At 47.3% G+C, this 18,876-nt stretch overlaps 1 protein-coding gene across 5 annotated transcripts in view; it reads left to right on the top strand.

The window, feature by feature from the left end:
- The first annotated feature begins 14,541 nt into the window (after positions 1–14,541).
- Positions 14,542–18,876, top strand: part of Zbtb34 (zinc finger and BTB domain containing 34) — a 37,214-nt gene continuing 32,879 nt past the window's right edge. The window contains exon 1 of one of the 5 annotated variants that reach the window (XR_001233642.1): positions 14,542–14,558. The gene's annotated coding sequence lies outside the window, so the exon portion shown is untranslated. Of the gene's footprint in view, positions 14,559–16,276; positions 16,300–17,044; positions 17,197–18,876 lie in introns of those variants that run through there. The other 4 variants (XR_001233635.1, XR_001233637.1, XR_001233639.1 and 1 more) reach the window with 4 other exon arrangements.

The following is an 18,876-nucleotide window of genomic DNA, read 5'->3' as shown; positions in this document are numbered from 1 at the left end:
TGCTTGTTGTCAACTCCTCCTGCCACATCCAGGCCCGCAGGAGAGTGCTCCCCAGGTCACCTCCTCACCCTCTCTTCCCCTCAGGAGGTTGGCCCTGGGCATCTGCCCTGGCAGCTGCTCAGGATCCAGCAGACACAGAGCAGAGCTTGGCAGCTGAGAGAAGCCAGGGAATTCACTCCCCAGTGCTGTCCCAGCTGTGGGTTGGCAATGGCTAGGCTTCTCTGCCAGGGACCAGGGCTCCAGTCGGCAACTTCTGAGGTTTGGTGCCACACCCTCCGCTTGTCCCTTCAAGCCCAGTATTGGTCCTTGACTCCCTGCTTTTGGCAGCCTCAGGTGCCTTGCTGTCCTTGTGTCTGTTTCCTGCCAGGACCCTGGCTGATGCCTTACATGTCCCCATTTCACAAAGGAGCCAGCTGTGACTTAGACAAGGTAGATTGCACAGTGACACAAAGTAGAGCCAGGATTCAAAAGCAGGCCTGGTGGCCATCACACACACTAGTTTTCTTTCCAAGGCTCTGTAGTGTTCTCATGCTCTTTAGTGGGGCTTTTGCTTCACCTCACTTTGCCCTCCCCATTTCTTCCCCCCAGCACCCTAGCCCTTGGGAGGCGGTGGCAGGGCTCTCAGCCTGAGGACCGAGGGCCGCACGGGTTTCCTAACAGCTCATTACCAGAGACACTGCTTGTTTTAGACCAAACTTAACTGTCTTCCCACACAAACCTTCTGTCACCCATGTTTGTTGTGAGGTTTTGCCCCCTCCCTGTTGCTGATTTTGAAGCCAGCTCCAGATTGCCTCAGCCAGCCTAGCCCTTCTCTGTGTGGGGACAGTCATCCCAAAGAACCACATCAAGCCTCTACTTGAGGTGAGACCCATCTGTCCTGAGCAAGGACAAGCAGTACAGCCCCTGTAGCTGGTCACAGATAGTGATCTTTCACCCCTGTTGGGGACCCGCTGTACCCCTGGTTGCCAACAGTCCAGGAAGCAGAGGTTCCACTCCTCCCAATGGTGGGAGCTGGTGGGGCTAGAGATGAGCCACACATGAAGAAAAAAGATGGAGCGGCTCATTTGTGTTTGAGAACAGAAGGGGGTGGGATGGGAGGAGTGTCGCCCATATGGAGCTTACAACACCTGTGCAGTTTATTTAGCTTTCCTCATAGCTAAGGACCGCTTCTTCCCACCCAGCCACCAAAGCGTTCCTTCAGACAGTCCTCATCCCTGGGCATCTGGGGCCCACAGCCCTACAACTTGCCCACAGTCAGTGGACCCATTACCAGGTCAGCAGCTGGACATGAGGTAAGCTCAAGATTGCTTTAACATTTGGGTATTATTTGGTAAATGATTTTAGATACGTTCTTTCTCAGTGCACATAAGTGAAAGAAAAATTCCTTCTGTTAACGCTATTGAATATTCTTAAGAAAATGCTCAGGCTCGGGTGTGGCTCAGTGGTGGACTGCTTTCCTAGCTTGGGGCCCTGGGTTTGATCCCCAGCATTGCAAAAAAAAAAGTGAATGAAGATGGGCATTTGTTTCTCTTCAGGAGAAACCACAGGGCTGGTGGGGGTGGAGAGAAAAATCCTTTAGTCTTTTCTGAACTGGTTTGACTAGTTGAATCAAACGAAGCATTTGATTTTGAAATCTTGTACCACTTGTAATTTTTCCAAGCAGATAAGCCAGTTGAGCCTTGTAAATAGCTTGATGCAGTTACAAGAGAGTTACAGTTGTCCTTTGAAGGCGCATGAAAGCTCTATAAAAACATAATTCATAGGCAGTATTGTAGGTAAATACACGTTATAAAAAATAGTGGCTTTTTACTTAGACTCTAGTGACTATGAGTTCTATTTTTTGTCCCTCATATTCCAAAAATAAGAAACCAGTACTGAATTCATTAAGTGTATTTATAACTTAATAAGATACTAGTTACTCCCCAGAGTATACGGTCTGCCCAATATAACAGCTAACCTTGATGAATGGAAGTGGAAGGCTGCCTCCAGAACCACTCCTTTCTTGTTAATTTGGGGTCAGGAGTGCTGTGATAAAATCTCACTTACTAGGGTTCTCTGAAAGGATCCTCAACTGCATAGCACTGTGGACATGATGGATGGATACCAGGTCTATAAGCACTGCTGGAGTTCCTGCAGGATCTGGCTTAGCTAGAAATTGTAGGCTTTAAAATGATGGCAAAGTGATCTTGAGCCAACCTAGAAAGCATTAGTTTTTGCCTCATTTATATAGTGTATCATAATATGAAGCATCTTTTCTCTGAAAGATACAAGAGAATTTTTCTTGGGTTTTTTATGATACCGGGGATTGCTCAGCCTTTGTACTGAGCTGCATACCTGGTCCCTCCTATCCTCCTTTCCTTCCTTCCTTTCGCTCCCCCGCTTTTTTTTTTCTGAGGCAGGGTCTTGCTAAGCTGCTGAATTGCCTGGGCTGGACTCAAACTTGCCATCTTCCTACCTCAGAATTTCTTTAAACTGCAGTTCTATGTATTCTGAACAGTCACGGAGCCCACTGAGTATCATATCTACTTTAATAGGAGTAAGGAGAGTTGTATTTGAGTAAAATGCTCTAAGTGAAGGTCTGTCACATGCTTAACATTTGTTAAGTACTTACCATGAATTAACTCATTTTTATCAGAATTTCCTTCCAGATCACTTCATGTAGCAAGAAAGGATGATAACTTTATATCGTTGGGGAGGTTTTTTCCTCTCTTGGGGAAACCTTTTACTAGGTCAGCAGGGTTATTTGATTTTGTTTTGTTTTTTTGTTTGTTTGTTTTTTTGAGAAGGGTCTCGCTATGCAGTTCAGCCTGGCCTTGCGCTCACTTTGTAGCCCAGGCTGGCCTCAAACTCAGAACAATCCTCCTACCTCAGCCTCCCAAGTGCTGGGATTACAGGCATGGACCACCACCACGCCTGACCAGCAGGGTTATTTGAATCTGGGGTGAGAGACAATTTTTCTGCACATGCAGACACTGCCCAGCTTGACACTGGCCAGTGTGGTTTTTGCTGGATTGTCCTGGTGCTTGTAGGTGGGTGATGCCAAGTATTGCTTGGGTTGTGAAACTCTGCTGTCTGAGGAAAAACAGAGATTTCAGGCATCAGCATCTACTTCAACTCCTTGGGTTCAGGAAACCCATGTAGAAATTAACCCCGGGAAGGGAGAGCCCAGGGATCGTTCAGCCTGGCAGAAAAGGTCCATAAAGCCCTACTCCAAGGAATGGGCAGGGGAAAAGAGGAGGCCTCATCCCCTTTCAGCCAGAGCAGCTTTAATTTCCTAGGAGTGGGCCCACCGAAGGCTCACCCCTTGCTACAGCTGACATTTACTTACCAGGTCTGCTGTGTTCCAGTGTCAAGACCATAGATTAAATCTTCGCCCTCACACCAACCGTCTGAGGTAGGTGCTGGTGTGGGTGCTGTCCCTTAAAGCAGGACACGAGCTTGCAGAGACAGAAACCAGCACCAGAGTGGCAGAGCCCTATTCAAATCCAGGCAGGCCGAGTTCTGGACTCCACTGAACTATGCATGCTGTTGTCATTGTGACTGCCAGCTAATGTCCAGAGTGAGCCTCAGACTGCTGCCAGTGCCCCAGGAAGAGAGGAGTTCCAAAGGCCAGAGGCTTATCGGACTCTGCCCTGGTGTTTATCTCCAGGAGATTGTGTATGTTTAGCGGAGCCTGCTTATCTCTGTGTCGTAGGTGCGGCCCACCCTTTTCTGTTCCCATCAGTGTCTTCCCCTTGACTCCTCCAAGGCTCTAAACAGATCTGATCCCATCTTCTCCCAAGCAGCGGCCACCAGACAGATGTCAACTTTGCATCCAGGACTCTTCCAAGTCTGACATCATTTGTCCTTATTTGTCCTTATTTGCTGCTTCCCACTTGGGACCTGGCTGCTCTTCTTCAGCTTCTCATAGTCCTTGCATAGATGACTTTGTCTGCTTTGAATATTCATTCTTCTATTTTCCAACCACCCCTCCTAAACTCTGTCCTCTTCAAGGCTCCTTTCTATTTTGCCAAGCTCCGCAAAAATAGTTTCTGTGGCTGCTTCCCTGTGTACCCTCAAAACTACACCACTTTTAGTTATCCCATTGTGTGTGGTATGTGTGTATGTTACTAGCATTGAACCCAGGGCCTTTGCACTGAGTGACATCCCCAGCCCCCGTCCCTTTTTTAAAGACAGGGTCTCACTATGTAGTTCATGCTGTCTTTGAACTCACTAGCCCAGGCTGTCCTCAAAGCAGTCCTCCTGCCTTAGCCTCTTGAGTGCTGAGATTATAGGCAGGTGCCACCACACCCAGCCCTCAGCCCTTTTTCATATTATATTTGGAGATAGGGCTCACTAAATCACTAAATTGCTTAGGCTGGGTTTGAACTTGATCTTTCTGCCTTGGCTTCCCAGAATACTGGGATTATAGGCATGGGCCACCACACTGAGTTCCCATTTCGTTTTAAACTTAGCTCTGTGGTGGCACTTGTCACTGTTCACCATCCCACAGTATGTTACCTTCTCATCGCCCAACACCTACAATTTAAAGGAGGATCGGTTTATTTGGGCTCATGGTTTAGTCCACACTCAGCCTGCTCCAAAGCAGAATGGCATGGCAGAGGGGTATAGTGGAAGAAGAACTTAAATCATGGCAGCCAGGAAATAGAGAAAGAGGTAGGAACTGGGAAGGGAGATGTACCCTCCCAAGTCATACCCCCAGTGACCCACCTCTTGGACCAGACCCTCCCTGCTAACAGCAAGTCAGCTATACAGCCCATGCTCCAATCCTCTTCCAGAAGCTCTGCTTATGAGTGCATCTTCCTGGCTTACGGACTTTGGGGACTGTTCTCCATATAAACCATAATACACACCCATGTCCCCTGCTGGGCAGCAATTTCCCCAGAAGCAGGAATGGCAGCCCCAGCACAGTCAATACACGTGCTGTCAATACAGCTGAACTTCAAAAAAAAAAAAAAAATGCATATATATGGTTGAGTGTTTATCCGTCAGATACTGCCATGGACTTAGAGACCAAGGATGTGGCTCAGTGGCAGAACACTCTAGCTGGTACCCATGAGGCTCAGGACTCCTTCCCTAGCACTGCAAAAACAAAACAAAAGAAGAACTCTTCTAAGAAGTATGGGAGGCCAAAGATCTTACAAAGTTGCTGAAATTGCCTGTTTAGCTGACAATTCTGAAATAAGTGTAGGCTCTCTTTTCAACCCAAAGGAAAGATTTTATACCTGAGCAGATACTAAGCTATAATACTAGACACTGGTTTAGTTAAAGTCAGACAGAAGAGAGCAGTGGGATTTGTCTAGAAAAGGATTTCTGGTAGTGAAAGGTAACAGCAGAATAACCCACAGCTGAAATTTGCTTAGGTGGTAGCACAAAATGAATTGCCATACTCCTCATTAAACATACTGCTCCCGGACATAGCTCAGGGTAGAGCACTTTCTTAGCATGTGTAAGGCCCTGGGTTCAATCCCCAGCACCATAAAAAAGTGAAACAAATAACCCTGTGGTTCAAAAAGTGACTAATTCTGTTAATTTTTGCTGGGAAGCTTGTTCTAAAAGGGCATGCTTTCAGAGAGATTGTGGCACAAGCTAAAGCAGATGGTTACGTTATTTGGTGCTTCCTCTAATACTAAAATTTGTGACAATTAATTAAGGACCCAAAGTTGCTTTCCAACAACCTTCAAATTACGACTTTGCCAATCTGAGCTTTAACAGTAGAATGTTATAGTTGGAACACACAGAATCTGGGCCAAACAGTATGGGGGATTACAGTAATAAAAACTGACGTGGAAAAAAAAAGTGATGTGAATTGGCTCTAAAGGGGGCGTGGCATGAGTCTTTTCTCACTACCTGACATTAGAAAGGGCAGCGTTGAGGTCTATGAGTCACACAAGGAGCTCTGCCAAGGAGTTATTGTGCAGTTCTGCTGGGAGAGGCTCCCCAAGACTCCCAGAGCAACTGTTCCCAATCTCTTCAAACACAAGAATCATTTTGAATATTGGAATACTTTGCAAAGCCTCCTCCCTCACCACATGATAATAGATTGGTCAAAAAAACAAAATCACAAAACACTGTTATGACTTTAGTAATGCTAACATGTTGCATTTATATTTGTTCTTCAAAAAGTATATAGTTGGCCCTGACATGGTAGTACATGTGTGTTATCCTAGCACTTGGGAAGCCCAGCTGTGCATTCAAGGCCAGCCTAGGCTACATACTGAGTTGAAGGCCAGCCTGAACTACATGGCGAGGCCCTACCTCCAAAAACAAACAAACAAACGAACAAAAAAAAAAAATGCTAAAAAAAAAAAATCATACAGTTGCCTAGAATTAGGACAAACATGGAAGACCTCAAAGTACCTATGTATCCAGAGTCTATTTTTTGGTTCAATCATTCAATCCTTTATATACTAAATATTTATTTATGAGATGGAATCTTACCAGGCATGGTGGCACATGCCTGTAATCCCAGCACTCGGGAGGCTGAGGCAGGAGGATCGTTGCGAGTTCGAGGCCAGGGCTACAAAGTGAGCTCAAGGCCAGCCTGAGCTGCATAGCAAGACCCTGTCTGAAAAAGACCAAAAAAAGAAAAGAGAGAGAGAGAGATGGAGTCTTGCTATCCTCAAACTTCTGGGTTCAAGTCTTGCTTTAGTCTCCCAAGTACCTGGGGCTACAGGAACATACTACATAATGTGCTAAATTTTAGGAATCCAGAGTTGTAAGCAAGATTTAACCAGCAACTTCAAGAGAACCATTTTTAAACCAAGCTAAGTGGGTGGTAGTCAGGACACTGGTAGCTGTGGACAGGAGTCAAACAATTAACTGATCTGAACAGACCCAACTTACAGCCACTTCTGCTGAATGCTATATAACTATCCTCAGTGTTTCTTTGGATTTTCAGTTAGCTCATCACTTATCACCACCTTAGAGTAGAAAGACACAAAACTTGCCATCAAAGATTACTATCTTTTTTTTTATCTTTTTGAGACAAGGTCTCACTATGGAGTTCAGGCTGGCCTTGAACTCATTTGTAACCCATGCTGATCTGGAACTCATGGCAATCCTCCTGCCTCAGCCTCCCAAGTGCTGGGATTACAGATGTGTGCCACCATGCGTGGCTCTTACCGTATCTATCTTGTAGGACTTCCCCACTCCCTTTTTGAGCAGAACCCTTTTCTCATATTGTACCCACCATAGTTTAGCACATTGAGTTCACAAGGACAGCATGGGAGCTGTAGAATAAATCAGCAACAGATTCCCAAGGGGTCCTGTAGGGAGCAGAGTCATGCTTTGAAAACACACACACACACACATACACACGCATTCCCAGCATAATACTCTATGATATTGTTTGCCCTGGGATATTATCAGCCAATAAAATGGACTTTTAAAAAGATCCCTGCTCTCCTAGGGCTTACATTCTAGACACAGGTTAAAGTAGGTATCTCTGATATAAAAAGAAGTGCCAGCGACTCACACAGCAATGGGAGGAGTAGGAGCATGCTGGAAGGTGGGTGGGACTCCAGCCTATGGACATGTGGAGTGAAGAAACCTTCCTACCCAGAGGGAAAAGTGAAGAAAGGCACGGAGGAAGGGGGAAAGTGTGATGGTAGCTGTGGGAATCCAGTAGTAAAAGTAGTTGGGTGCCAAGTGGCCACCATGTAATGGAGATCAGTCACTGAGCATTTACCTATGTCTGGTTCTATGCACTATTTCCATGTAATATCTCACTAGATCTTTACTACAACCCAGCTTGAAAGGTAAATGGAAACAGGCTCAAAGAGATGAAGTAAGTGGAAGAGCTGGAACTCTAAAGTAGGTCACCTGACTCTGCCACCCAAAATCCTGATAACCAGGCCAATGAGGGTGGATTTGATTTAGTAAGGGATCATCAAGCCTCCTAGGAAGATGAACTTTATGAAATGATGTCACCTAGGATGTGGTGTGTGTTCTGCATTCCCTGTGTGGGTTGAGTGACTAATAATAGGTTTGCCAATGGAGTCTCCTGGGTGTGGAGCAGGTACCTGGAGGGAGGAGGGACCAGGAGTCCAGGTTGGTTGAGTTAAAAATCAGTGATGAAATGGGGCAAGCCCAGTTTCGATGGCCTCCTGGGGGCCCATTGATCACCTAGAGTCCTCCAAGAACAAGAACTGCGGAGGTTCCTTCTAAGCTTGGTTTTCTTCCTTAAGATTTTTGCTTCAGGCACTGGTCAAGCACCCTCCAGTCACTGGGGTTTGTGTGCGTGCAAACCCCGATTAACAATTCCTCTAGTATAATTCAAAGCAAACATTTTCATTCCAAAAGTGAGGAATAGGGGTATAGAAAGGAACTGGATCAAAAGAAGGCAGAGACTCATAAGGGAAAATAGTAAGTCCTGTAGCTTCCAGGATAAACAGTGGTAAAGGGTGACTTCTACAGGGCCCTACTCCTTTGGCCATGCCAGTTGCTGCCCACGTGGCCTCTTTCTCGGACTGCCTCTGCTCATGGTCTGCAGCTTGCCTCAGCAGATGTTCCATCTTCCTGCCACTTCTGACTTTGTAGGGTCTTCACTGAACCTTTGGCTTCATTCTCACAGCTTCACACAACCCATCTCAGGGGCCACTGGCCTCCCAGGCCTTCATCTGAAATCTGGTAGAATACTCCCTGACACCACAACTCTTGCATTCTGCATGCCAGTGATACTAGCATCACGTGTGTGATGCCAAGATCTGGAGGGAGACTTGGAATGCAAGCACAATTTCTGTGCTGTTCCCAAGCCTATCTACGCTAGCCTATCAGCCCAGTTCCCAATGCTACCAGCTCAAGTGTAACATGTTCTTTTCTCAGTCTTTTGGATTTCTGTAAGAGTGCCTTTGTTGTCTTCATGTACTTAAGACAGGGACCTCATTTAATACACAAAGTGGTCATTTAATAAACAGAGCAGTCATCAGCCTTCAAAAAAAAAATTATCAGAGTCCTAAATGAGTGACACCTACCTCTTGCTCTCTGTGATGGTCTTGCGGGAAAGGGCAGCTGTGATGGTCTTGTCATTAGCCCCAGCTCCTGCCATCTATATACTCCATTCAATCTGACACCCACGTTTGGAAGGTGACTGTCACTGCTTTTGTCTTCATTCTCCTTTACCTGGCTTACTGCACCAGTCTGGCTCCCTACTCTGCTTTACCCTGTGCTCTCCTGTCTGCCTCTTTCCCCTCCAGTTACCAGCCTCCTCAAAAACCTTCATGGTATCCCCAGTTCCTACCATAGCTGGCCCAAGCTCTCTAGACTTTGGTCTTAAACTTCCTTTCTGGCTGATTTCTTCCCTACTTCTCCATTCTACATACTCTGCTCTCCAGATGAATCTCATCTCCCTTGGGTATTCCCTCAACTCCCCTATATCCATGAGCACTGCTAATGCTATACCCTTTGCTGGGGACACCCACTATGTCCTCTCCTGCCAGAACTCTGCCCACTACTCGGGGCTATTTCTAAGACCACCTCCTCTAAGAAATTTTCTTCTCCCAGCCCAGCAGCATCTGTCCCTCCTTAGAATTCCCAGGAAGCTCCAGCTGGGTCATCCTGTAGGCATCAAGTGTGTGTATATTTCCAGTACTGTGAGGGCCAGAAGGATGCAAAGACTTGCTTGATTTTGTGTTCTTGGCCATGCAGGGCTTGGCACCCAACAAGAATTTGTTTGGTTGAAGTCAGAACAGTCTCCTATGGTCCTGAGTCAGGTATAGGTGCAGCGCTCACAAGGTGAGGCTGGGGAGACCAAAATACTCTCTGAGACAGAGACATCAAGTTCTCCTGCTGAGAGTTTAAAATGTGCAAAACTGTCCCATTGCTGGTTGTGTTCCCTCTTATAAATTCAATCATCTGCAAGTACAGATTCTTTTTTATGACCAGCTAACCCCAATCCCAATCCAGGAACTGCTTCAGAAATTGCTGAGTGGTCAAGGTTGGCTTTGCCGTGTTTCATTTTGTCCTTTCTTGGGAACTGAAATGTGCTGACCCATTGAGGGCCCCTGCTGCTCCTCCACCACCCGTGAGCAGCTGTCACAGCTGTCATGTGGGGCCCGGGATCAGGAACTGAGCACTGGGGGTGGCAAACCAGTGGTCACTACCGCAGCCAAACTGCTTCTGCTCCTGGTGGCTCTCCAGCTTCTCTGCAAATGGAGGTGCAGGGGAATTCCCCAATTTTTTTTTTTTTTTTTTTTTTTTTTTTGATCTTAGAAAAATGGCCAGGGTGGCTGGCTTTAAATATGGTATTTTCCTTGTCCTTTGAGTAATCTTATCAGAGTCAAAAAAAGTTCCCTTCACAAGAACCCCTCCGCCTTGGGCAGGATGAAAGTTGACTTGTTATTTTACAGAAAGCCTGGGAGGCAGCTTGTCCTGTGATCAGAGTGGCACTTGGGGGGAATTCTGTGGGGTAGAAAGGTGGCCTCTGAATCCGAGGTAGAAGCCCCTCCCCAAATATGACCATGATCTGCTCCAGGCAAAATTGTTACATGTTCTTAAAGACTTTCTCCGGCAGCAGCTGCACCGTCTAGCAGCTAGTGACCCCTGGCCTCCCTTGGGGGTGATGACACAGGACTTGTACAGACAGTGATCCCAGGAGAGACCCTGGGTGAGAGTTCCTCCCCTTGTTCACCGTGAAAAGAAAGTTTTCTCTTGGGAGAGTTTATGGCCCTGTGAGCACAGGAGAGCTGGGCTAGGTGCACTGTTCTTTTTATTGCTTTATGAGTTAGTTTAAATGTACAGAAACTTACACCAAAGCTTACTTTGTCATTGTGCTATTTACTCCTGGACCTCAGGATTTCCTGCTGACCACACATTTTTTTTTTTTGTAGCTGAAGTATGATCAAGCATAAAAGAGTTCAGATCATATATATGCAACTCAACAAATTTTCACAAAAGGCATGTACCCATGTCACCAGTATCCACATCCAAAAACATGGAACTCAGCGTTCTCATTCCTCTTGTTGAGGGGAACCTACCCCGACAGCAGCACCACGAGTTTAGCCTATCTTCAAACTCTCTATAAGTGGTACAGCAAATACTCATCTGCATCTGGCTTGTTTTGCTCAACTTTTTTTTTTCCTGTGTTTTTGAGACAGGGTCTTGCTATGTAGTCCAGGCTGAACTTGAACTCGCTGTGTAGCCCAGGCTGGCCTCAAACTTGTGGTGATCCCCCTGCCTCAGCCTCCAAAGTGCTGGGATGACCGGCGTGTGCCACCATGCCCGGCCTCAACATTTTTTTTTTGAGCTTCCTCTGCACAGACTATGATCGTAGTTCCCCAAACTTGTTTTTAATTCATTTGCTCTTTAAATGGGATGGTCCTCAGAGTTGAAGCCCAAGCTCCACGCAAACTGTTTCTGCTATAAGTGAGACTGTCATACCTACTCTCCTCCTGCTAAAAACAGCATTCCCATCTATAAGAGGTGACACCGGTACATAACTATGGGTATTTGGAGAGATTCATAGGCCAAACAACATAGCTTGATTCTGTTGAGTACGGAAAGGGCCAGGCTCACATATTTTCCTCCAGTTCTAAGTCCCTGGGTCTCCTGGTTGGGAGAGAGAAGTCAAGTCCTTTGAAATATGCCTCAGAATTCAAGAAACCCTTTCTACTGCAGAGGCTTAACTGATGGAAGGACCCAGAGGCTGAAATAGCAGCAAAACATAAAAGTGCACCATGCATATTCCTGAAAGGAATGGCTGTGCCACCGGTGGGCTCCTGGAATGTGCTGTGGTCCAGGATTGCTGATGGACAGGCCGTGGCAGGTGACCATGGATGGACTGTGCCACTGGGAGAGAGCAGGGTCAGTTACACACAGACCTGAACTCCTGGAGTGCTGCTGTTGATCATCTCTTAGAATTGGGATCTGCCAACATTCAGCTCTTGGGAAAGACAGGGCAAGCAGCAGTTGTGAAAGGACGTTGAAGTGAGGACAGGCATGGTGACAACTGTCCACCTGTAGGCAGGGTGGTTGGAATGCCACCTACCCACTTAGGAGGGCTCTTTGTGTCTGTGTCTCCAGTACTGAGCCCTCTCATCCTCCAGGAGCACGGCCTCTTGGTCTTTCCCCTGAGCTTTGTGTTTTAAACAACGTTTATTGAGCCCTTGTCTTGAGTGCAGCTTGATACTGGGTACAGGGATCGCCGTGGGTGACAAGACACAGTCCTTGTTCTCAAGTCACAGGAAGCCCCTGACAACAGGAAATGCTGGTACCTTCTAAGAACTGTAGGAGAGCAAGACAAGGTCCTGTTGTTGAGCTACTTGTGTATGACAGACAGATGTCTTGGATCATGTGACTGTTCCCAGGTAAGCTGGACATGACGGAAAAGTCTCATTCCAGCAAACCCCAGTGTGGACACAGGAACTCTGCTCATTAATAAGTGTTGATCTACGCTGGGCACTTTATAATGAAGCTTACACTCACTGTCTCACTGTACTACTCCCAGCAACCTTTTGGGATCAGAACAGTTATTATCTCTGTCTTACACATGAAGAAACAGACATTCAGAAAAGCTCAGCACCTTAACTTTGTTCAGTGAATGTTGACCATAGAAGGTGTTTCCTGATTGCTTAATCAGCGCTGAGCTGCTCCTAATAAGACTTTGGATCTGAAAGTTCTGCCAAAGAGGGTGAGTGCAAGCCATCCACTCATCTGAATGTCCTATGGGTACTGGAGGCAAGTCCTAGGGACAACCTCTCAGTATATATTGTCATCGAAGCCAGGCTTGTATGCCAGGGGAATAAACAGTGCTTTGACCTAGAAAAGAGCCTGAACAGAGGACTGAGATTCTCTTTGCAAAAGGAGGTCCTTGGAGGATTTGAACCTACTAACTCATTTACCACCAAGCACCTTTCTTAAGAGTTTCCAAAAGGCTACTTATTCTCAGGGAGGGCAAAAAAAAAAAAGTGGCCTTTCAAACCAGGGCATTAAAAATAAAGAAAGGGCCAAGGTAGCCAAGGCTTCTTGAGTCTTGATTGACAGGGGAGGCAGCCTCCTCTTTGAACATTGTTCTCCAGGCAATGAGGTGGGAGGGAGGGAGAGGAGGGGCAGATCAGTTGAAGACTTTTCTCATTAAGTGGCCAGAGGCAAAGATTCCACAGAGCTAAGCTCCATGATGAAAGGGGAGCAGAGAATGACAGCTTGTCAGGAGTTAGGGGGGTATCTGGAGGGTGGGGGAGACAAACCAGGGTGCACCGCCACATTGTGTTGCCCCTCCATTGATGCCAATTGCAGAGGCCCACATAAGGCAACGGCTTCTGCTGGCTTAGCACTCACTAAATGCAAAGCTCTGCAAAACATCTCTATTCTTTCATGGGATTCTCCTAACAGCCTTTTGGGTACTATTACCATACCCATTTTATAGATGAGAAAACTGAGGTTCAGAGAGTCTGGTTTAGCATGCATGAGGTGCTAGGTCCAATCCCTAGCACACAAAAAAGAAAAAGGAAAAAAGTATTTAGGAGTATTATTACCTTGTCCAGAATCTCATTTTGTTTTGTTTTGTCTTCTTGTTGTTATTTGAGACAGGGTTTCAATATGTAGTTCAGGCTGGCCTCAAACTCTCAGTGAGCTTCCTGCCTCAGCCTTCAAAGTGCGTGGGAGTACAGGCTTTTCCCATAGTAGCATGTAAACTCCTGAAGAGCATGGATTTCTTTTCCCCTGTCCATTTCTAAATTCCCAGCACCTACAGCAATGTTTGCTACTTAGTAAGGAATTGGTCAATACTTGCTAAATGAATAAATCCACCAGAGCAGTTCTTTACAATGGGGGCTCCCAGGCACTGCTTGCCTCACCTGCCGGTGGATCCTGCATGCAGCATGGTCCTGTTGGCACTCCCCCAAGTACTACTTCTGCAGTGGAGACTAAAGGCAGGATCAGAATCAAATGCTGAGCCCTCTGCTCATGCTCACCTGCAAACAAAGGCCAGAGTCAAAAAAGCAAAGGTTGAGCCTGGCATTATGATGTAATCACAGCATTCTGGGAGGCTGAGGCAGGAGGAGCTCAAGTTTGAGCCTAGCCTGGGCAACTTAGCAACTTAGTGAGACCCTGTCTCAAAATAAAATAATAATAATAAAAAGGCTGGGGATCTAACTCAGTTCAGAGGCCCTAGGTAATCCCCAGTAACACACACACACACACACACACACACACACACACACACACACACAGGCACATACAGATATAAGTGCACACACATACAGCAAAGATCATAGCGGCCGTGAACAAGCATAGACATTGATTAAGACTCATTATTTCTCATCAAAGCTCATTAAAAAAATAACAGCAAGAAGCAAAGATGAACTTTCTTCTCTGCAACAGTTAGGACCATCCCACAGGCTCCAGGGACTCTGTTCCCAAAGGGCTCCTCTCTTCTGATTCTGCTGTAAGCGGAAAAGGAATAAAGGACAGGCAGAAGAAAAAGAGAAATTAAAGGAACCCCCCACTCTCCAGTTCTTGATATTTGAAAGGTTCAGTGAGGCCTTCAAGCAACCTGATGCCACAATTTTTATTTTTAAACAGCTTTCAACTCTGAAGAAAGCACTGAAGTCACCTCTAAGGTCAGTGGAACTATTTGCTGTAGGGGAATTTACTGGGGCTGTGGGGGAGTTTCCATCTTCCCGGGTATCCTTTGTAAAAGCCTTGGTCATCAAAGTCATCCTGCAAAGCCCTCTGACTTCTGAGTGAAGGCCGACAGTGTCTCTGGTCTGAAGTTTGATGGACGGGAAGTTGGCTTTACATTAAGCACATGCGGCAGCATGAACACTGTCTCTGCAGTGTGCACACTTCACTGAAGTCCAGGGTGTGTGCGCCCAGTTTCTGCCCGCTTATGACACTCAGAGCGCAGGCACCTTTTCCAGCCAGAGTAGATCTTCACACATGCATTCACTTTCCTGACTGCCCGTGAATAAACCAACGTGAGCTATAACAGTCCACCTCAAGACACCACATCTGGGAATGCGGTTGATTCTGAGATACAGTCTGTATTTTGTGACTGTAGGGCAAAAACAACAACCAATCACATATATGCTCAGATCATGAGGTATTTGCAGATGCCAGGTTTAAATTTTAATAGAGATCATATTAAATCTCAGTCACTTGGGAGGTAGAGGCAAGAAGATCGCTAGTTCAAGGCCTGCCTGAGCAACGTAGCAAGACCTTGTCTCAAAGTAAAAAAAAAGTTGGGGAGATAGCTCAGTGCTCCCTGGATACAATCCCCAGTAGCCACCCCCAAAGTAAAATCTTTATTAAAAGAAGAAATTAAGTCACGTTAGTCTCCATTTTCAGTTGAATAAGAAAAAGTCAGAAAAACTAAATCATTCACCAAAAGCATCTCTAAAGACTTAGAAATTCTCTTAATCGGCACACCGTGCTGCCTACTGCTACGGTGGGAAACTTCCCAATCAATGACTGATGAAAATTTGCAGGACAATGCAAGGTGAGTCCTGCATAGCCTGGTGTGCCCCGCCCCCTGAAGTGAGGCTACCCTTTTGACAGAAGCTGGGTCCTCTGAAGGAACTGAGTAGAGAGATCCATAAAGTTTTCCTGAAAATCTTCTTTTTCAAATGAGGTTTCCCTACAAATGTGGAAAGCATTTCTCTCTCACCTATCATTTTTATGAGTCTGGAGAAGGTGCCAGGTAGAGGCTGTAAGGACCACTAGATCATTTACACTGATGGACCACCTTACAGACAATGCAGGTAAAAGGGGAAGGGAGGTGGGGGTTTCATCCATCCATCCATCCATTCATTCATTCACTGTTCCACTCAGCAAATAGTGCTGCCTATTCAGTACCAAGGAGGTTCTCTGCAGGCTGTGGAGAAAATGGAACAAGATAGTCCCTATTTTCTGGAACGTAGACCTAGAAGCAAAAACAGGTAGCTTCTCGTTATCTGTTAATTCAATAGATATGTATTAAGTAGCAAGCACTGGAGAAGTAGGAGAGAAGTTGACAAGTTCTCATCCTTCTGGAGTTCACAGGCTAGTGGCGAGGGACCCCCATCCTGAACACAAAATAGTATGCGTAATTTTTTAATTATCACTGTGATTACTACAAAGGAGAGGTACAGAATGCCAGGAGAGTCAATTACAAGGGAAAGTGTTGGAGAATCAGCAGGAAAACAGGAAGAAAGCAGACCAGGAAGAAAATTACACCAAGGAAGGACACCAGAGACAGCACCTGGGCCCAGTTACTATCAGCAGAGCTCAGATCAGAGAGAGGCCAGACCCACCTGGAGGCTGGGCCCACCTGGAAGCTGGACAGGTGAGACAGGAGGAGCAAGCGAGCCTCCTCTCCAGGAGGTAAGAAATAGCTGCACAGAAACAGGCGGAGGTTCTTGAGGCCATCCCTATTCCCTTGCCCTCCCTTCTTTGGGTAATACTAGATATCTAACTCAGAGCCCTCACACTGACCTACATTCCCAGCCCTTTTTAAAAATTAAACGAGAGATCTCACTAAGTTGCCAAGTTGCCCAGGCTGGGCTGAAACTTGCAATCTTCTTGCCTCAATCTCCCAAAGTGCTGAGATTACAGGTATTCACTACCATTCTAGGCTTTATTTCGCTGCTTTTTTTTTTTTTTTTTTAAGACAAGTTCTCTATGTGGCCCAGGCTGGCCTTGAACCCTGTAATCCTCCTGCCTTGGCCTCCCGAAGAATACTGGGATTCAGGTGTGCCTGGCAAATTCCCTTGCATTCTTGTTGATCTAGAATATTGATTGAGTGTGCCCTGCTGAAAGCATTATATCATCATAGTGATCCACTGAAATCAGTACTACTGCCATCACTACACTGATGAGCAAGGCCAGCACTCAGCACAGTGAGGTCCCTTGACCCAGATCGGAGGCTCCTGGGTGAATGAGTGACCCGGATCTGCCTTCTTGCTTAGTCACAGCATCCTCTACTGCCAGCCTTGATTATGCAAAGGGTGTGGTCTTCAAATTGCAACCCTGTCTGATCACCATGTAACAGGAGAGGCTCTGAGGTATGAACCGCTTATGTGACCCCCATCACACTGGTAGTGGGTGCCAAGGGGTGGGTGCTCCAAGGAAGAGGGCTCTTCCTGGCACAGAGGGAACACTGTGCTCTGCAGAGGCTGTGGGTGGAAGAACTCCTCACCTCCACTGGGATTTTCTAGAGGTCAGCAGACATTCTGGGCCTGTGTAGAGACAGGCTCCCCCTGCTGGCCTAGTACCACTCAGGTAGGAGCCAGGTGGAGGGGCACACCAGTGCCTCCTGGTGAGGAGAGTAAGAGAGGACAGAATCGTTCTTGTAATTTGTTGTTATTTGAGGCAGAGTCTTGCTATGTAGTTCGGGCTGGCCTTAAACTCATGGTGATCCTCCCGCCTCAGCCTCCTCAGTGCTAGGATTATAGGCATGCACTGCCATAATCCTAGCTTTCATGTAGTTTTTTGTTTAAGGGACATGCATTAGTTACGTGTGTCCTGTACATGCTCACAGGTGTCAACACGGCCAATCATAGGTGCAGCCAAACTGGGGATTACAAGGTGGTATCAGAGACCAGTGGGAGCAGTCAATAACAGCTGAGAACATTTCAGTCTTTATCCTTAAGGATGCAAATACTGTATCACACAGCCAAGAAGACCCCAACTCTTACTAAGAAATTCAGCCAAAATCAGTTCAACTGACGCGGCCCAAGCTGGTCTGTAGGGAAAGGAACTCAGCGCTGTGGGCATGCGAATCAGCACAGGGGTCCCAAGGAAACCTGCCCAGACAAGATGATGCATTCCTGTGTCCTGCGCCTGCTGATCTCACTCTTGGGAACACATCTCAAGGGAACAGCTCCCGAGGAATAGCAATTAGCACAACTGTCTGTCTGCACGGGTTGCAGGCTGGCTACCTCAGACCTGCACTCTGAATGTTCTGTTTCCAACACAAAGCAGAGCTCTGAGTCTGGAACTTAATTCACTAAGTCTCTCAGTACTTCGGCTCCCTCCTGGATGAAATAGGAACGATACGGGGTTGTGTATTCAAGGTGGTCTATCCGTAGGGCCCACGCAGTGCCCTGCAGCGTTGCCGAAGTGTAGCTGTTGTGTGCGGGAGATGACTTGGGTGGATCCTGTTGGCAAAGGATGAGGTGGCGTGGGGAAATGTGTTTTATCTTGAAGAGGAGGTGGTGCCTCTGTCAGTTTATTCCTGTTCCAAAGCAGAAGGAAGGAAAGAAAAGAGAGAGAAAGAGAAAAGGAGGGAAGTTAGAAGGGAAGGAGGGAGGAAGGAAGGAACTCTGCCACAACTGCTGAAGAGTGGGCTAAAACGCACAGGGAAGGTCTTCAGAGTGTTAAATTCGTCCGAAGCTGAGAGGAAAATTCAGGTGAGGCTCTCGCTCTCATCCTAGAGTGTGAAGATAGGGGTGTCTCCAAGGGTCTGAGGTGCACGTTTTTGAGTGGCTGGAGTTTTATAACCTCGAGTTGCAAAGTGTTGTTTCTATTCGGAGCGAGAGAACGCCTGCACAAGGTGATAGCGACCCAGCAGGGCAGGTCCCCAGGCCCTGCTGACAACCGCTGCACCACACTGTCCCTGGCTGCTGCAGGGGGAGCGAGGGGCTCGGAAGGGACCCGGTCGAGGGTCCTGAGCTCTCCCACCCGTTCCGCTCCGGGAGTCCCGAGCGCGTCCCGCTGCCGAACCCGCTGCCGCCGGCAGGGGGCGCCGACAAGGCGGGAGGAAGGCCGCGGTCCGGGTGGCCGCCCAGAGTCGGGACTCCGCGGTCGAGCCCCGGGCTGTCACCCGTCCTCCGAGAGGGTCGGCGGCGAGGGCGCGGCGAGACTCCAGCCCCACGGTTGCTGCAACAGGACCGGCTGCCGCGCTGCCGGCCCGGTCCGCGCCTGCCCGGAAGCGCGAGCGCCAAGGGGGCGGGGCCGGGA

The sequence above is a fragment of the Chinchilla lanigera genome, unplaced genomic scaffold (genome assembly GCF_000276665.1).
Source record: "Chinchilla lanigera isolate Chin_1 unplaced genomic scaffold, ChiLan1.0 scaffold00018, whole genome shotgun sequence".
In the NCBI taxonomy this organism is placed as follows: Eukaryota; Metazoa; Chordata; class Mammalia; order Rodentia; family Chinchillidae; genus Chinchilla; species Chinchilla lanigera.
This window is presented reverse-complemented; position numbering and strand designations above follow the sequence as displayed.